The sequence below is a fragment of the Dermochelys coriacea genome, chromosome 2 (genome assembly GCF_009764565.3).
Source record: "Dermochelys coriacea isolate rDerCor1 chromosome 2, rDerCor1.pri.v4, whole genome shotgun sequence".
Lineage (NCBI taxonomy): Eukaryota > Metazoa > Chordata > Testudines > Dermochelyidae > Dermochelys > Dermochelys coriacea.
This window is the reverse complement of record NC_050069.1, coordinates 73,999,233-74,019,304: the sequence shown is the minus strand read 5'-3', so window position 1 is coordinate 74,019,304 and position 20,072 is coordinate 73,999,233. Positions and strand designations below refer to the sequence as shown.

General features: G+C 50.1%; 1 long non-coding RNA gene across 1 annotated transcript in view; it reads right to left on the bottom strand.

Annotated features, from left to right (window-relative positions):
- Positions 1-5,030: 5,030 nt before the first annotated feature.
- Positions 5,031-20,072, bottom strand: part of LOC119851478 — a 31,094-nt gene continuing 16,052 nt past the window's right edge. Inside the window, exons 2-3 of the long non-coding RNA XR_005291257.2 lie at positions 6,754-6,862; positions 5,031-5,647 (exon numbers count right to left, since the gene is read on the bottom strand). This is a non-coding gene — a long non-coding RNA (uncharacterized LOC119851478). The remainder of the gene's footprint in view (positions 5,648-6,753; positions 6,863-20,072) is intronic.

Below are 20,072 nucleotides of genomic sequence, written 5' to 3'. Positions count from 1 at the left end.
CTGAGCTCTGTCAGTGCCGGACAACTGGACGAGCTCAGAGAACATTTCATCGTGCGTGCGTTTTTTTTGCCGCCTTATCTGAGATCGCCTTTGGGATGGAGGAGGGAAGCTTGAAATATTTGCAGCTGTGGAAGGAAAAAAAGGGAGTGAAATATTTAAAAATATACATTTTACAGAAGAATGGCTATACTCTTTCACAGTGAACAACACTATTCACATTACATAGCACATGTGATTTAGGTACAAGGTCGCATTTTGCATCTTATATTGAGTGCCTGCAGCTTTTGTGTTAGAGATCACACACGCAGTGCTGGGCAACAGAATTCGGCTTGCAGGTGGCTGCAGTAAGCCATAGTCTTGCGGCTTCTGCAACCTTCATAACAGCAGTTCCCTCTTTCTCATACCAAGCAAAGCCGGTTGAGTTAGCCTTTTAGTGCTGCGGTTTTTGTGTTAACGTGCAGCAGCAGAAACCAAACTAACCCCCCCGCCCATCCAATTCTCTGGGATGATCACTCCCTCCACCATGTGGCTGGTATCAGGGAAGATCCCTGCTAGCCAAACGCGAACAGCTCAGTGCCAATGCCCCCACCACCACCACACACATACACACACTGCTTGGCTAACTGCAGGGAGGATTTCTTTTCAGCCACAGGCAAACAGCCCAGTGGGAACGGCCACCTCTGAATGTCCCGTTAATTAAATTCCTGTATTTCAACCAGGTTACCATGAACGATTTCAGCACTAATCCCCTTGTTGGGGAGGAGTACAAAAATAGATTTTAAGAGCTCTTTATGTCGTCAAAAATGGCTTTGTTATGTGGACGGGTTCAGGGTTAATTCAATTTAATGCTGCTAAATTTGATATAAACTCATAGTGTAGATCAGGTCTTTGTTTCAGAGCCCCAAAATAATGAGCAGCTTAGGAAAATAAACTTTTATTTTATTTCAACAGGCAAAAAAAAAGTTATATGACTTTACAGATGGTTTTGTAAAATAACCTGGGTCCTGATCCTGGACTTGGTAGTCTGTAGGCTGACTAGTACACCGCTACCAAGCCCGGCTGGTTTCAGTGGGTCTCTAGGCAGGTGTAGCAATTTTCTTGTGCACTATCAATTGCAGGATCGAGATCTTGTATCGTAGTCACAAACATATTGTGTCTGGGCTCATTGTATATATCATATCAAGCCCATAGTCCATAAGCATGTGCAATTGCATACCTAAATCTGTACATGCACCAGAATTTCAGCAGTTTGGGAATTTTTAGCCAAAACACTCTTTTAAATCAGAAAATACTTTTTTATCGAAACTGAAACTTTTCTTGGAGAATTGCATAATGACAGGTTTCAGAGTAGCAGCCGTGTTAGTCTGTATTCGCAAAAAGAAAAGGAGTACTTGTGGCACCTTAGAGACTAACAAATTTTTAGAGCATAAGCTTTCGTGAGCTACAGCTCACTTCATCGGATGCAAGTGAGCTGTAGCTCACGAAAGCTTATGCTCTAAAAATTTGTTAGTCTCTAAGGTGCCACAAGTACTCCTTTTCTTTTTTCTTGGAGAAGAGTTTGTTGTGTCAAAACTACTATTGGGAAGGTTGCTCAGTTCCAGGATGGAATTTCTGGTGAGAGACAGACTGACCACCAGGCTATGCGCTATTCTGAAGTGGGTCTTTCTCATTCACTTGTTGGAGCTAATCCACTTTGCAGAAATAACTCTCAGATTCCAAAGCCAGAAGAGACCATTGTGATAATCTAGTCTGATCTCCGGAATAACACGGGCCGTAGAATTTCCACAATTTCTTGAGCATATCTTTAGGAAAAACATCCCATCTTGATTTAAAAATTACCAGGGATGGAGAATCCACTATGACTCTTGGTAAATTGTTCTAATCATTACTTCCCTTCACTATTAAAAATGTTCACCTTATTTCCAGTCTGAATTTGTCTCATTTCAACTTCCAGCCATTGGATCTTGTTATACTTTTCTCTCCTACATTGAAGAGCCCACTATTGGCTCTTTGACAGAGATACAGGCCTAGTGGATAGGCGGGAAGCGATAGATGTGATATACCTTGATTTTTATTAAGGCTTTTGACACATGACATTCTCATAAGCAAACTGGAGAAATGTGGACTAGATTAAATTGTTATAAGGTGGGTGCACTACTGGTTGAAAGAGCATATTCAAAGAGTAGTTATCAATGGTTCATTGTCAAACTATGTTGATAAATTGTATAGTCAATTGCTTGACCACACTTTGGTTCATTATTTTGTTATGAAATATACTCTAGACCAAATAACCAGGGTCAGTCAGGTTTATTAATATGGAACAGGATAAAGGTTCTATACAATAGCAGTCTCCAGGGAGCCATCCCATGCAGTAATGTTGCATTCACCTTATGCAGAAGGTGTGCTCTCCAAGTTATTCATTTCAGCTGGTATTATTTATATGACTTTATAAGTTACACATTACTAAAATTCAGCCCATCAATTTGTTCCAATTCCCTAACTTGCTGTTCTGTTCCTTCTTTATCTTTGTTTTGGATACTGGTATTCCAGGTATTGATCTGTAAAGATACTTCCCTAACTTGTAGTAAGACATAGAACAAATGCATTCTTGATTTTGACAGGTTTCCTATCTTGTCCCAAATGCTTGTCCCAGAAGTTAGCAAATCCAAGGTATTATGGGATCCTTAGCATAAGGAACAGGATTATTGTATAGGTCAGTTTAGGCTATATCACTGTTACAATATTAGTGCTTAATATTATTGTGCTTTATGCATACTAATGGTGTGGATAATACATATTATTAATACAATATGTTTATATGCTAACAAGCACATATTAATCAGCAGGTCCTGCTTCTTGCCTTGATGATTGTTAAAGTCATCATATAACAGTTTCATGTTTCATCATATAAGGCAACACCTTTCCCAAATTAACATATGAAGGAGTGGTGAGTGCCTTTCCCAAATTAACATATGAAGGAGTGGTGAGTGCCTTTATATGTGATTAAAATGTTTTAATAAACTGTGTAAGCAGCAAGACATAATTAACACAGGTAAAATGAATACACGTTGTAACACAAGTAAAGCCCCAAATGAAACTTTTATCCAAGTATGGGAAATTAGTATTTCAATATTCCCATCATGGATAAAGTCATTTGAGGCTTGTTTTGTCTTGTGCATGTCATAGCTAATCTGAATAATGTGTGTTATCTTTGTCTAGTAATGTTTTAAAATTGAAAGTGAAAAATATGCACATTAAAACTGGCAGATAAGTTTCAATTTCATCCTGGTATGGGAGCTCATTCTGGATGATAGATTCATTTTGAAAAAGAGGGATAGGCATTATTATAGTGTGTCCCACAAACAGAAATTTGGAGTAGAAATTATAATGGGTTGAAACCACTGTGACCACATACTGGAGTTGCAATGTCAAAAACATCTCATCAGCACATGTATCAATATCACTTAATGGAACAACAAGCTATCTGAGGTTCCCTCCAGGATTGTGTTGTGGTGTGGAACACCAATAGTTGTGGTAGATCCAGTTGTTTCCTGTAGATGCCATTATCCAGAAAACCTACTAAATGGACAGTAACAAATATATTAAATATTGCTATGACAGGAGCCAATATTGGTAGTGATACCATAAAAGAAATGTATGTATCTAGCAGGGCACCACAGGGGTCAGGACTGGGTCTGGTAATAGTCAATATTTCCATTAATAACTTGGATAATGTAGTGGAGAATATGCTTATAAAACTTGGGGATCACAACAAACTGGGAGGGATGGGGAACAGTTTGGAGAACTGGTCTAAAATCAACAAGATGAAATTCAGTAAAGACAAGTGTAAAATGCTTCACTTAGGAAGGAAAAGTCCAATGCACAACTACAAAATAAGGAATAACTAGCCAAGTGGTGGTTTGTCTGTAACAGATCTAGGGGTTATAGTGGATCACAAATTGAATATGAGTCAAGACTGTGATGCAATTGTAAACAAGGCAAATATAATTCTGGTGTGTATTAGCAGGAGTCCCATATGTAAGATTCAGGAGCTAATTGTTCTGCTTTCCTCTGCACTAGTGAGTCCTCAGCTGGAGTACATTGTCCAGTTCTGGGTGCTACACATTTTAGGAAAGATGTGGATAAATTGGAGAGTCCAGAGGACAGCAACAAAAATGACAGAAGGTTTAGAAAAGCTGACTTATGAGGAAAGGTTAAAAAAAAACTGGCCACGTTTAGTTTTGAGAAAAGAAGACTGAAAGGGGACCTGATAACAACAGTCTTCAAATATGTTATCTGCTGTTATAAAGAGTACTGAGATCAATCATTCTCCATGTCCACTGATGATAGGAGGAAGTAATGGGCTTAATCAGCAGCAAGGGAGATTGAGGTTAGATATTAAGAAAACTTTCTAAATATAAAGATATTTCAACTCTGGAATAGGTTTCCAAGGGAGGTTGTGGAATCCCCATTTTAGCAAGTTGTTATAACAGATTGGACCAAAACCTGTCTAGTTTTACTTGGTCCTGCCTCAGTGGGGATGAACTTGATGACTTATGAGGACCCATCCAGCCCGACATTTCTATGATTTGTTGCCCATGTAGGTATTTGCAGGCTGTAATAAAGTCACCCCATAATCTTCTCTTTGTTAAGGTAAATAGATTGAGCTCTTTTGAGTGTATCAATATAAAGCATGTTTTCTAATAATGTAATCATTCTTGTGGCTCTTGTCTGAACTCTCTCTAGTTTGTCAACATCTTTCTTGAATTGTAGGCACCAGAAATGGACACGGTGTTTGAGCAGCAGTCACACTAGTGCCAAATATAGAAAATATATAAAATATATATAAAATAAGCTTTTTACTCCTGCTCGAGATTCCTCTGTTAATGCATCCAAGGATGGCTCTGGCCCTTCTGGCCACAGCATAGCACTGGGAGCTCATGTTCAGTTGATTATGCACCACAACCCCAAAATCTTTTTCAGAGGTCACAGCTTCCCAGGATAGAGGCCCCCATCCTGTAAGCATGGCCTACAATCTTTGTTCCTAGAGGTCTACATTTACATTTAGCCATATTAAAACATGTATTGTTTTCACCCAGTTTACCAAGCAATCTATATTGCTCTGCCTCAGTGATCTGTCCTCTTCTTTATTTACTACTTCCCTGATTTTTGAGTCATCTGCAAAACTTATCAGTGACGATTTTATGTTTTCTCCAAGGTCATTAATAATTGTTAAATAGCATACACCCAAGAACCGATCCTTGTTGGGCCTGATGAGAAGCACACCCATTCAATAATGATTCCCCATTTACAATTATATTTTGAGAGCTATTAGCCAGTTCTTAATTCACTTAATATGTGCAATGTTCATTTTATATCAGTGAAGGTTTTCTAGTTAAAATGCTGTGTGATACTGAATGAAGTGCCTTATAGAAGTCTAAATATATCACATCAACAATACTACCTTTATCAACCAAACCTGTAATCTCATTTTTAAAAAAAGTTAGTTTGATAAGATCTGTTTTCCATAAACCCTTGTTGACTTGCTGAAATTATGCCACCTTCCTTATGACCGTGATGAGTTTCTTGTACTGTAAGTCTTCAAATATATTGGTGTATTTTCCAAAGCAGAATGTGTCTTTCATATCTGGATAACAATAATAAAAAGGGGTGTTGAGGTAGTCTACAAGTTAAAAAAAATAGGTTGTATCCATTCTTAATTCTAAATATTTGTAATGAGAAATTATTTGGTCCAGGCTTTGCTAAATGTGATAGTTTGTGCTGTTCTCATCTGGTGTAGAAGAAGGGAGTATGTAAAAAGGAAGGAAAACATGATGTCAGGGGAATTGTGGGAAGGCATTGGAGGACATTGGTGCTGGACATAAGTAACATCTGCTCTCACTGCAAAGTGGGCAGGGATAAAGCCCAAATTAAAGCAGAACTTTAGACTGTAATCTAAAACACCTCCAAATCTAAGTCAAAGGTTTGTGTGTGTGATAGAGGGATTAGGGGAAAAACCTAGGTAAGAGGTTAAGTTAACTCTGTAATGAAGCTGTATAGTTAGATGTGGATCTGCAACAAGTAGTGGTTTAATAATGTTGTCATTTAGTTAAAAAAAATCTATTAATCTTAAAGTGCTGCCTCAGGGATGAGCACAGATATACATTTCTAAAGAAATATTATCTTGCTTCACATTAATTCTGGTTTGTTTAATTAGTTGCACACAGGTAAGCTGTACAGTTTGTACTTGTAACATATTGTACGGGCTTCCAAACTGCGTCTTGTGGCAAATCATTTTAAACCTACTCCAATACTCTAATCCCATAAAATTAATGTTCCATGCAGGGGCTAGTGGGCATTGCATCAGCAATGGAGGTATTTTTTCTTTAGAAATTGCATTAGAACCTATCATGGTACTAGAGTAGCAGCCGTGTTAGTCTGTATTCGCAAAAAGAAAAGGAGTACTTGTGGCACCTTAGAGACTAACAAATTTATTAGAGCATAAGCTTCCAATGAAGTGAGCTGTAGCTCACGAAAGCTTATGCTCTAATAAATTTGTTAGTCTCTAAGGTGCCACAAGTACTCCTTTTCTTATCATGGTACTGATTCAGTACATATTAAGCAATGTAACAACACAGTACTTCACAGGAAAACACTGTATTTGGATTAGATGACTGTTATCTGAAAGTGTGGGATCTAAAGTGCAGCCAAGCAGATCAAAGCATGGAGTGGAGGAACTGTTAAAGCACTTACCATTTGAATCATTCTGTGAATTGGTTGGTCAATGAGACTTCCTTTTTATACCAATTTGCCTTCATGACATCAATGGTAGCATTTTTTTCTGAAACACTCTTTATATAATCTAGAAATGGGAATATAAAATGAAATGTCTAGTGATGGTAGTACCAGGCTAACAATGGTTCAAAAACATAGCAAGCCAAGATCAGTTGTTGACATCCCCTCTAGCTTGCCAACCTTTTCAGAAGGGGAATGGATTAAGAAGGGTGATGAGTTATGAAAGTCTAAGGGAAAAAACAGCCTTGGGGATATAGTTTTGTCACTAGAATCTTATCAGTGAAATTAAACTGCATTCTGCAGGCTGATCCCTTTGCCATACTGAACTTTGCTTCCTTTCATGGCCAAATAGTGATGCAGACCTTTTGAGGCATTTTTTTAACCTATTTGAAATGTCATGCAGAGGTAAAGCAAAAGAGATTTGCCCTCCACCTCCCTTTGCTTCTTTCAAAATGCTATACCTTTGCTGCCCCTTCTATTTTATTATAGAATCAATTTTTTAGACGGAGTATTAAACCTAATCAGGTCCTCAGGAAATCTGTAATGTGTCAATTTCTTTGGTAAGAGAAATCTGCTGCAGATTTCAGAAACATCTGTGACACCAATGTAGAAAGATACTTGGCAGAAGTTACCATATAGTTGCAGAACACCGGGATATATGGTTTCTCAGTTCCCTGGCTATGTAGTCGATTACTACATGTTCAAAATGCTATTTTTTAAACACCTTTTGATGGTCTCTTACAAGTCTTAGTGGGAAGGGCTGTCCTGTGAGGATTCATGTAATGCCTGTGATGTAAATAATCAGTCAAGTTTTATATTTGTAGTACCTGTTCTTATGAATTTTATTTTGTATTTGTAATATGTGACTTATGACTGTTTTTTGCATCAGTTGAGAAGGTTCAAACTGGATTTTAGGAGCTTGTGAAAATCCTTTTATACATACACAAAACATAACATATATTTCAATCTTAAAATAGGTGTTTTTTCCAAATAAGCCTAAATGTTACCCAGGTCTTGCAATCCTTACCCCGTGGAGGGTCTGATTCTGATTGAAACCTCTGAGCACTACTTTAAAATAAATAGCAGTGGGCCATGGAATTACTTGCTGAAAAATCCTCCCGGTAGGAACACCAGGCAAAACAATCTTTCTGCTCCAGACATATTGATAGATGGCAGGATTTTATAGCCAGGTGCTGCATTCTTTCTAATTCAATTACCCTCTGACAGCATGTGTCAATAAATAAACAGGATGGCAGAAAAACACTGAAACTGAAGGAAGTGGAGGGGATTATCTTTTAGATCATGTTTCGATTTTAACTTTTTAAACCAATTGTTAAGAGCTTCCCAGATATTTCTCTGGAAGGAAATATGGATGTTCTTTAAAAGGGATCTGTGACAGGCCTTTGGCCCTGTTAAGTCCAAGATGATCAGCACGCCTATCCCTCCCTAGCTGGTCCTCTTGCTCAGTTGAAGAGAGGCTTTTCCTGCTATTTACAACTGGAGTAGAATCGTTTGCTATATTAAAGAAGGAATAGCAACAACCAGTGCAGTTCAGATTTCATGAGCACGTTCCATCTAGCCCTCTGGTTTCAATTGCTCATGCCTTTCCAAAATGTTTGCCTGTGGGGCTGACATTTGTCAGGCTTTGGGTATCTGCCTAAAGGTGATTGGTTTTTAAAAGAAATGGGTTGGCAATTCTGAGTACGAAGACAATGAATATAAGATACTTTTCCTATTATAAAGTAAGTCTTACAACTGTTTTTGAACAGCTCTGCAACAAAAAAGTTAATTTTGGGTAAAAAGTTCAATTTTGGCATGAAAATGACCCTCTTTGGCAAGAAATGCCTCTGTGTATTCAGGTGAACATTAGTTTGGATTTGGCCAAATTAGAACTGCTTGAAAATTGCACGTGTCAAACATGGTGCATTGTTCTTTTTAAAAAATATATTATTGGGAATTTTATTATTATATTCTTCCTGCTACATTCATGAAGTGTGCAGCTATGGAAGGCCGTACGTCAAACACGTGTGGAAACCCAACTACGAACTGACAAGGCCATGGCTCCATAAGATGCAAAAGTGTTAGTGGGAGCTGCAGCTCACTTCGTAGGAGGAATCCCTCGTGTGGGCTCCAGAACCTCCTCCTGAATCCGGCCATATAGTGGGAGTGCGGTCAAAGGGTCCAATGAAGGGAACCAGACAGGGACACTGAGCAGAGAACCACGGATAGCGCCCACTGCTCCTCAAAGGCGTCAAGGGAGTCAGAGGACGCTGCCCAGAGGAACTCTGCCCGGATACGTGAACGGACCGAAGATCGGAAATAGGCCCCACTGTCACAGGAGACTCCATCGGCCAACCTCCTCACTCTGGTTTTTATAGATGGCCATTTTAGCTAGGGCCAGGAGGAGGTTGACCAGGAGATCCCATGACTTTGTGGGGCCACGGATAGGGAATGCATAAATAAGAAGGTGAGGGGAAAAGTGCAACCAAAAGCATAATAAAATATTGGTGAGGAGCCGGAATAGGGGCTGCAGCCTGGCACACTCCAGGTATGTATGTGCCAGGGTTTCCCTCATGCCGTAAAAGGGGCAGGTGTCTGGGATTGAGGTGAACTGCACCAAGTACACGCCCGTGCTCATGGCTCCATGAAGGAGCTGCCAACTGACATCCCCGGAGGGCCTCGGGACTAAGGTGGAATATAGGCTGGCCCACTGGGGCTCCTCACCCTCCAACGGTGGAAGGAGGTCCCACCATTTTGTATCGGGGTGGGACACAAGACTGAGGGCGTGAAGGATGTGGAGCACGAGCGTGTAGAGATGTTTTCTTGGCACGGTTTGAAAGCAGACCGGCTGCATCTCATGCAGCCAGCTTCCAGTGAAGGGGTGAAGGGGTCGGTTGGGTCCACGGGGCAGAGGTCCAATTAAAATGTCTGGCGGGCCTGGGGGCAGCGGGTGGGCGGGACGTGCCCTCGTGCAGGATCCAGTCGAGATAAACCCTAGCAGCGGATGGCAAAGCGGCCTTCACCTCCTGAAGTATGCACCGGGAAGTACAAGGTCTGGAGAGCCCCATGCGCTGAGCGAGTGTCAGGGGATCCAGCCAGTCTCCCCGGTCATAGTCCAGGAGGTCTCCGACTCTTGTGACTTCTGCCAAGACCAACTTCTGGTGCACCGAGCGGGACTCTGCCACCTGCACACGGAGCTGGGGGTTGTGTAGCAGGGTCTCCGCGAGGAGATCTGCCCCCTTGGTGGCCGCCGCGGACCTGGTTGTTGAAAAGAATTTCCAGGTCCAGAGGAGGTCCTGGTAGAAGACCGGCAGCCCGGAGAGGTCTCACGGAAGACCTCTCTGATGGAGATAAAGGAGCTGCCGGTCGTATTGGAGCCCTCGGAAGCGGCGCAGGAAGGCGTGCGCCAGTATGCTCCATGCCAGACCACCTGCACCATAAAGGAGCCTCTGCAGGGACTGGAGGCAGAAGACATGGACCTGAGTAAGTGGACATTTCAGGCCCTGCCCTCCCTCCTCCAGGGGTAGATGGAGAACCCCTGCAGGGACCCAGTGCAGTCCTGACCAAAAGAACTCCAGAATCGATGGCCGGAGGTTGGCCAGGAAACCCGGGGCCAGGACCAGGGTGTTGAGCCAGTACCAGAGCATGGACAGGACTAGTTGGTTAAGCACCAGTGCTCTCCCTCAAAGGGAGAGGCACTGGAGTAGTCCTGTCCATTTCTGGACACTCTAAATTCTGCCAGTTCTCCGGCGGAGAGGGATGCGTAGCAGAAAGATAAACACCCAGATAGAGCAGCAGACCCATGCTCCACCGGATGGCCTGAAGAGTGAGTGGGAGGGAGCTCACCTGCTGCCAGTCCCCTACCACCAAGCCAGAGCTCTTGACCCAGTTGACCCGCACAGAGGAGGCTGCCGAATAGATGGCCTGGCAAGCCTCCACCTGCGCCAAGTCGCCCGGGTCCTGGACCATAAGGAGCACGTCATCAGTGTACGCCAACAGGACCAGCCGCAGCTGCGGCTCCCGCAGCACCAACCCTTTCAACCTCCTTTGGAGGAAGGGCTCGATTGCCAGAGCGTACAGCTGTCCCAAGAGGGGGCACCCCTGCCGTACTCCTCACCCGAAGCTTACCGGTTCGGTCAGGGTCCAGTTGAGCCTGACCAAACACTCTGCGGAGGCGTACAGCACCTGGAGAAAACCCACAAACTGGGGTCCAAAGCCAAACGCTTGCAGAGTGCTCAGGAGATACCCGTGATCCACCCTGTCGAACGCCTTCTCCTGATCTAAGGACAGGAGGGCGAACGACAGATCATCCCTACACCCAAGTTCCAATAGGTCCCGGACCAGATATAGGTTGTCGAAGATGCTGCGGGCCGGGACGGTGTAGGTCGGTCTGGGTGGATCACATCCGCCAGCATGGACCCTAGTCGCAGCGAGATTGCTTTTGCCACGACTTTGTAGTCCGTGCTGAGGAGCGAGACGGGATGCCAATTTCGTAAATCACGGAGGTCCCCCTTCTTTGGCAATAAGGCCAGCACGGCTCGTCTGCACGAAAGAGGGAGGACCCCGCTCTGCAAAGACTCGGCCCAGACGGTGACTAGGTCTGGCCCCAGGACGTCCCAGAACACACGGTAGAACTCCACGGTCAGCCCGTCCATGCCCGGAGATTTATTGGTGGGCACGTGACAGAGGGCTTCCAAGAACTCGGCCAGAGTGAGAGGCAGCTCTAGCCGGTCTCGGTCACCCGCGCTGACCGTCGGGAGCTCCTCCCAGAGCACTCTGCAAGCGTTAGGATCGGTCGGATCCAGGGAGAAAAGGCTTGCGTTGAAGGCTCTCGCCCTCCCGCACACCTCCACCAGATCCGTGAGTGGGGTGCCATCTTCTGCCAGTAGGCAGATGACATGTTTTTTAGCCCCCCTCTTTTTCTCCAGGGCGTAGAAGAAGCGGGAGCCACGATCCATCTCCCGAAGGAGACGGATGCGGGATCGAACAAAGGCACCCCGGGCCCGATGGTCCTCGAGGGTCCGGAGCTCCTCCTGCTTCTCCCAGCACGCTCCGCAGAGGGGCGGGTCCTCGGGGCTGGCAGCCAGATGCCTCTCCAGCTCTAAGACCTCCCCTTCCAACTACTCTATCGCCAAATCCCTCCGTCGGCTGGCGCCCCGGGTGTAGTCACGGCAGAAGAGCCGGGCGCGCACCTTCCCTAGGTCCCACCACCACTGCACCGAGGGAAAGGCACGCCGCTGCCCTCGCCAGGCCAGCCAGAACTCCTGGAAGGATGCCACAAAGCCCGCGTCCTCCAGCAAGGATGGGCTCATGAAAGATGAAAGCGTAATAATAAATGCGGTCCAACCGGGAGTGGCGCAACCGATGGGCCTCCACCCGGACAAAGGTGAATGTGGAAGTGTCATCCGCGTGGTGGTCGCGCCAGACATGCACCAGGGAGTGGTGTTCAACTATCTCCTGGAGGACGGCGGCGGCGGCTGGGCTCTGCTCGGTCCCCGAGTGGTCCCGCTCCTCAAGGGTGATGTTAAAGTCCCCTCCCAGGACCAGGCACTCATGAGGATCCAAGGTGCTGAGGAAGGCGGACGCCTGCTGATAGAATTGCAGCCACTCCGGGCTCGCTGCCGGGGCATAGATGTTAACGAGGTTGACTACGAGCCCCTCCATGCGGACCCGGAGGTGCAGCAGGCGGCCAGGCACAGCCTCAGCGACCCCCAGCACCTCTGGCCGTAGTTCGGGGGAGAACAGAGTTGCCAGTCCAGCCGTATGAACTGTGAGATGGCTAAAGTAGACCCTGTCCCCCCAATCCAGCCGCCAGCTGTCTTCGGCGGTCGGCTCCGTATGGGTCTCTTGCAGGAAAACCACAGAGTACCCCCCCTCCCGAAGGAAGGAGAGCACCTGGGACCTGCGTAGACCCATCCTACAGCCGCGGGTGTTCAATGTTGCGATGGTAAGAGGTGCCATGAGGAGGGCTGGGGGGGATCCGCGCCGGCAGGGACGCTCACAGCTCCTGACGGGCCACGAAGCAGTCCGTGATCTATCCCGTAGGTGAGTAAGGAGTCACGGAAGAGGCGGACCTGCTGGTAGGCCACGGCACCCTGCCTCCCGGTCCTTTTATCCTCCACCATGAGGGCCCTTGCGGCCTGGAGGATTTGATTAAAGTTCCCCCATCGCTGGAGAACAAGCTGTACTTTGTTGCGGGAGCCATGGATATCTTCTAGAAACTCCCGCAACTCCTCTCGCAGCGCATGGGGGGCTGGGGTTATGGTCTCCTGGTTACTCCCCGACGGGGCCCTTGGTACAGCCCCGTGGCCTTCCGAGATGGGCAGACAGGGTGTGGACCCCCGATGGGGCTCCTGATAGGTTGGTGCCTCGAACGCTGGACCATTAGAGGGCGGCAGAGGGAAGATAGCAGCCCTTGGTGGGTCGGGAGGGATAAACACAAAGGCCGCTCCCTGGGGGGTCATCTATTGGCAAAGGGAAGGAGACAGCCCCAGGGGCGGCAATAACATCTCGGGAGGTGGACGGGATAGGGACAGGGGTAGGGGCAGGGTTAGAAGTGAGATGCCGGGCACAGGCTCATGGTGGATTTGGCAGCCACGGCATCAGGAGGTGGACTCTCTTCTGTAGGGACCTCTCCCGCGAAGGAGGTCGAATGATCCTCACCAATGAGGAGTACCCCTGGTGGCTCGGGTCCCGGCTGTATGGCACTGGCCGTCGCCTCAACAGGCTCGGTGGCCCTCAGCTGGGTGCCATCTGCAGCCGGGTTAGTGGAGGAGTCCGGGGCTCCTCGGAGGTGGGAGCGGAAGCAACAGTTAGGGGGAGGGAGCATGGGGAAAGAGGGGCTGGAATGAAGTTGCCCAGATTGAGGCCCGCTGGCATAGGGTCGTCCTCCCGCTGGGTGAGCGGGGTCAGACCCAGGGCCTCGATCTCCTCATATATGGATGGGAAGTCATTTTCCACCACCCCGGGATTCTCCCCACTGGAACCTGATGCGACGGTTGCCTCGGAGCACACTGAGGTTTCAGATAGCGCCTCAGGGGCCTCGGAGGAGAGGGACTCCCGTGGAGGGGAGATACCACCTTCCAGTGCTGCCAGGTCTTCCCCAGCCGGCACCGGTGGATGGAACACACCCGTGGGTAGAGCGGAAGGCTCGGCATCGGTGCCCCCCTTCCTGGTCTTCCGGGGGGCTTCCGCATCAGATGGAAGTAGCGGAGCTCGAGCCTTCCTCTTACCCCGCTTCCCCGGACTAGGGCCCAGCCCTCCATGGCATCATCCGGGGGCTGGCTAGCAGAGGTGTTGTCAGGGGCCGGAGACGATGGCTCAGGGACTTGAGGGGTTAACGATGGGGCAGCACAAGGGAGGGAAGATTACCCTTGGGGCGGGCCCTCTCCCATGCCTGGCGGTGTCCCTGCCACACCCTCCTCCACAGGCCCCGCCAGATTGCAAGCAGCGGGGGCGGGGCTCTCCCGCTCGTCTGGGCATAGTTGGGGAGGTGCCCCTGGGGCCCGAGAGAGAGCAATGGTGGACTGGGAAGGAGGAGGGGTGGTTTCGGGCACTGGGCAGCCAGGGGCACCGGTGATGACGGGGCTGGTGCCTGCCTCGGCTTGGGGGTCCCGGATGACCCTCCTTGCCGGGCCAAGGGGCAGTCCCTCTGGAGGTGCCCCATCACCTGGCAGAGGTAGCACCAGGCCTCCCCCGTGGAGTAATGCACAGTAATGGGCCCCCTGGTAGGGGACTAGGAAGGAAGGGCCCTCTGGCATCTCTCCGTCACACGCTGCCAGTAGCAGTTGAAGCTGCACTTGCTGGCAGAACGAGAGGAGGTGACGGAGGGCGGGGTCTTTGCAGCCCAACGGGAGAGGGCTGATGACAGAGATGGGTTTCCCCAGCATAGAGAGGGCGGGTAACAGGGCGGCATTGGGGAGAAAGGGACGGAGGGAGGTCAGGACCAGGCGGACGCCCGGGTCTTCTAGCGGCCCCCTACGGCCAGGCCCTTCTCCACCGCTTCCTGGGCAGCGGCCTCCGATGTTAAGAAGACAACGAACTTGCCATACTTTTTGTAGGCCGCCACAATGGCCGTGGGCCGCACCAACCTCACCAACACCTGTACATAGGTTTCCACATGGGGCGAGGCGGGCACCAGGAGGCAACGGATACCGTGCTCCCTGGTCATGGTGGGAAAGGGGCCCCAGCCGCTATAAATGGTAGAAGAGTCGGTAGGCGGGAGAGATGACGTAGCAGCAGGTGAGGGGGCTGCCGCCACCTGGGCGTATGCTCTGGGGGCCGGGGGAGGGACACCCGCAGAGCTGGTGGAGGGAACAGCGGGGAGGGACACCCCAGCTGATCGTGGGGCTGGGGCAATGGGGGAAGCCCCTGCCATGGAGGGCCTGGTCTTTTTAGCGGGGCCCTTCCACTTCTTCTTCCCCTGGCCCTTCCCACCGGCTGAGGGGGCTCCCCCCCAAATCTGAGGGGTTGAGAGACATGGCAGCAGTGGACGTCACCCTGGTGCCCGTCGCTGCTGGTGTCCCGGCGGGGGCGGTGGCAGATGTTTCGGCAGCGGAGATAGTGCAACAAAAAACGTAATAAAATATTGGTGAGGAGCCGGAATAGGGGCTGCAGCCTGGCACATTTCAAGTATATATGTGCCAGGGTATCCCTCACGCCGCAAAAGGGGCACATGTCTGGGATTGAGGTGAACCGCGCCAAGTACACGCCCATGCTCACGGCTCCGTGAAGGAGCCGCCAACTGACATCCCTGGCGGGCCTTGGAACTAAGGTGGAATATAGGCTGGCCCACCGGGGCTCCTCACCCTCCAAAGGTGGCAGGAGGTCCCGCCATTTTGTATCGGGGCGGGACACGAGGGTGCAGGTGTGAAGGGTGTGGAGCACGAGCGTGTAGAGATGTTTTCTTGGTGCGGTTGAAAGCAGACGGGCTGCAGCTCGTGCAGCCGGCTTCCAGTGAAGGGGTGAAGGTGTCGGTTGGGTCCATGGGGCAGGGGGTCCAATTAAAAGGTCCAGCAGGCTTGGGCTAGAGGGGGGGCGGGGCGTGCCCTCGTGTAGGACCCGGTCGAGATAAACCTGAGCAGCAGGCGGCAAAGTGGCCTTCACCTCCTGAAGTATGCGCCGGGGAGTGCAAGGTCTGGAGAGCCCCCTGCGCTGAGCGAGCGTCAGAGGATCCAGCCAGTCTCCCCACACCCTCCTCCACAGGCCCCGCCAGATTGCAAGCATCGGGGGCGGGGCTCTCCCGCTCATCTGGGCATAGTTGGGGAGGTGCCCCTTGGGCCCGAGTGGGAGCAATGGTGGACTGGGAAGGAAGAGGGGTGGTTTCGGGCGCCGGGTAGCCAGGGGCACCGGCGATGACAGGGCCAGTGCCCTGCCGGGGCTCGGGGGGTCCCGGATGCCCCTCCTTGCCGGGCCAAGGGGCAGTTCCTCCGGACGTGCCCCATCACCCGGCAGAGGTAGCACCGGGCCTCCCCCGTGGAATAATGCACCCGTAATGGACCCCCTGGTAGGGGACTAGGAAGGACCCCTCCAGCGCCTCTCTGTCACGCGCCGTTGGCGGCAGTTGAAGCTGCACTTGCCGGTGGAACGAGAGGACGTGACGGAGGGTGGGGTCTTTACAGCCCAACGGGAGAGGGCTGATGACAGAGATGGGCTTCCCCAAGGTAGAGAGGGCGGGTAACAGGGCGGCATTGGGGAGAAAGGGAGGGACGGAGGTCAGGACCAGGCGGACGCCCAGGTCCTCTAGCGGCTCTAAGGGGACAAAGACACCCCCTACTGCCAGGCCCTTCTCCACCGCCTCCTGGGCGGCGGCCTCTGATGTTAAGAAGAAGACGACCTTGCCATACATTTTGGAGGCTGCCACAATCGCTGTGGGCCCCACCACCCTTGCCAACACCCGCACATAGGTCTCCATCTGGGGCGAGGCGGGCACCAGGGGGCACCAGGAGGCAACAGACGCAACGGACGCCGTGCTTCCTGGTCATTGTGGGAAAGGGGCTCCGACCACTATAGATGGTAGTGGAGGCGGTGGGCAGGAGAGATGAGGTAGTGGCAGGCGGGGGGGCTGCCGCCACCTGGGCGTATGCCCTGGGGGCCGGGGGAGGGACACCCGCAGAGCTGGTGGAGGGAACAGCAGGGATGGACACCCCAGCAGGTGGTGGGGCCGGGGCATTGGGGGCAGCCCCTGCCATGGAGGGCCTGCTCTTCTTAGCGGGGCCCTTCCCCTTCTTCTTCCCCTGGCCCTTCCCGCCGGCTGGGGGGGCTCCCCCCGAATCTGAGCTGGTGAGAGACGTGGCAGCAGTGGAGGTCACCCCAGTGCCCGTCGCTGCTGGTGCCCCAGTGGGGGCGGTGGCAGATGGTTCGGCAGCGGAGGTAGAAGCTTGGGGGGATGATGGAGGGGCAGGCGGGGGAGGGGCAGCTCGGGCTGCTGGAGGGGACCCACCCGTCTCATCCCCCTCCATCATGAGCAGAGAGGGAAGGGGAGACACCAGAAGGAGGAGGGGAGAGAGGAAGCAGGTTGACCACTCCTCCCCGCTAGGCTGCAGGCAGGGGAGGAGGGAGCCAAAAGGGGTGGGCTGGACGGGGGGCAATCAGGGGTTAGGGGTCAGTCATCGACACAGGGTGGAATTCCGGCTCCTCTTGGTGCACTAGGGGAGGGGGGATACCACAACATTGGGGGTGCAGTGAAGAGGGTTGAAACTAAAATGGGGAGTTGCACAAGCGCATGGGAGGGGGCATGGGTGCACGGAGCGAGGGCTAAGCGGTCTGGAGGTAGAACGGGGAAACCAAGGGGCTAGCTTCAGAGGCTGGGGCAGGGCAAACAAACAGAGGCTGCAGAAGGAAATGGGCGGGGCAGGCAAATAAACTGAAGCTAGTAAGGGGGGCTGGGGCAAAACGGGGGGTAAAGCTACAAGTAGCATATGGGGCAGATAGTAAAGGGCAAAGCTATGGGGTGGGCGCCTGGGCCCACATGCACTTGCACAAGTCTTTTTAGGCTGGCTGCTGCTTCTGGCCCTAAAGGGTGGAAATAGGGCGTGGCAAGCCAAGCAAGCAGCTGAGTCCAGAGGCAGGAGCTGAGGCAGATGGAATACAGCCAGTGGGGGTGGTGGAGGGGGCAGCGGTGGTGGTAGTAGTGGTGGGGGTTGGGAGAGACACACAGATGGATCGGGGGGCAGCTCCATGCCACACCCCCTGTGTCCTTACAAACACAGTCAAGACCCCCACTACAAGAGCACAGTTTGTAAATTATTCAGTCTTAGGGCCCCCTCCACAGTGGTCTGCAGAGTCTCTAGGTGCTCCCCACTGGTCGATGATCCTCTTCTTCTCCTCCTCGGGCTTCAGCAGCTCCAGGCAGCAGCCTCTGCAGCAGCAGCAGCTCCAGGAACTCCAGGTGGTGGTCCAGGCAGACAGAAAGGACCCCTCTCAGGTGGTGGTGGTGGTGTCCACAACAGCAGTGGCTGGGGTCCCTCACTCCTCCTCTCTGGGGAGTGGGCTAGCAGCCCCCCTCCCGGGGCTGCAGTTGGAGCAGTAGCAGCACCCGAGAGTGGGGGGTCCAGCAACCAGGTAGCAGAGAACGGGGATGGTGGTGTCTGGCCCAGCCAGGGGAGCAGCTGGAGCAGCAGGGAGAGCTTAGGGCCTAATAGCAGCAGGAATAGCAGCTTCCCACCTCCCTCCAAGCTAGAAGGCTATGGAAGAGTAGTAGTGGGAGAAAGAGAGATTCGCTCCAGGCTAAACAAATCCCTGGTACCAGGATAAGTGAAATGGCAGCTGCTCCAGGTCAATTAAGACACCTGGGGCCAATTAAGAACTTTCCAGAAGGCAGGGAGAAGGCTATATTGATTGGGACACCTGAAGCCAATCAGGGGCTTGCTGAAACTAGTTAAAAGCCTCCTAGCTAATCAGGTGGGGGTGCATGTCAGGAGCTGTGGAAAGAAGTTGCGCAGTTCGAGTGGCTGAGTAGTACACACCATATCAGGCACAAGGAAGGAGGCCCTGAGATAAGGGTGAAGTGGAGCTTGAGGAAATGAGGGCTGCTGTGGGGGAAGTAGCCCAGGGAATTGTACATGTCATGTTTCTAAAAGGTCAGCTACCATAGCTGATACTATTAGGGTCCCTGTGCTGGAGCCCAGAGTAGAGGGTGGGCCCGGGCTCCCCCCACATCTTTTCCCCCTGATTAATCACTGAGACTGGGAGACAACAGAGACTATGCAAGGAAGGATAACTTCTCCTCACCTCCCTCGCTGGCTTATGATGAAAATGGCTCAGTAGACTGTGACCCTTGTCTCTAGAGAAAGAAGGGTTCCGTGGAGGGTCAGAGTGAGCCTCTGGGGCTAGTGAAATCTGCCAGGAAACGTGGGATCCATGGAGGCAAGTATAGAGCTTTGTCACAATATACAATCTTTACTGATTCTGTTATGTGTAGGCATTGCTGTACAGTCTTTAATTACACAATCATGTCATACTTCTTAGGTAATACAGTACGATGTTTTACAGTTTCTTTCTTGACCACCTTGTCAACCTTCTCTCTCTTTTGATGGAGTTAGTTCATAGCTGGGCAGTGAACATGCCTGAGTTTTTTGGGGAGGGGACCTGATTATGCAATGGAACTGTTATTTGTATCACTGTAGTATCTAGGGGCCCCGGTCATGGACCAGGACCCCAGCTGCTGAACAAAAAGATAGTCTGTGTCCCAAAGAACTTACACTCTAAATGTAAGAGACAACAGATGATAAAACATAGACAGATGCAGGAGTACAAGGAAAAAATGAACTATTGATCAGCATAGCCTCACCACATCAGCAGCCTAACTGTTGTCTAATTTTCTGTAGGAATCAGGGAGAAGAGATCTTTAAGGGGGGTGTTGAAGGATAATGAGGTAGTTCTATGGACTTTCATGGGGAGCTCCTCACAAGTGTCAGGGGATAGCCTGGGAGAAAGAATGAAGGTGCTTGTTTGAAAATGTAACATGTGGGCAACAGAGGCTGCATCATGGGCTGATCAAAGGTAGTGGTCGACATCTTTATAGTGAATGAGAGGTGATAGATAGGGTGAGGATAGGATGTGAAAGGGCTTGAAAGCAGAGGCCTCATCTATAGTAGGAATTTGTATCGGTGTATATATACATCTTTCAGATGTGAAAAATCTATACCTTTGAGAGATGTAGCTATTCCAACCTAACCCCTGATGAAAGAATTCTTCTGTCAGTCTAGCTTCTGTCTCTTGCAGAGATGGAATATCTGTGCTGATGGGAGAATCCCTCCTGTCAGCGTAGGTAGTGT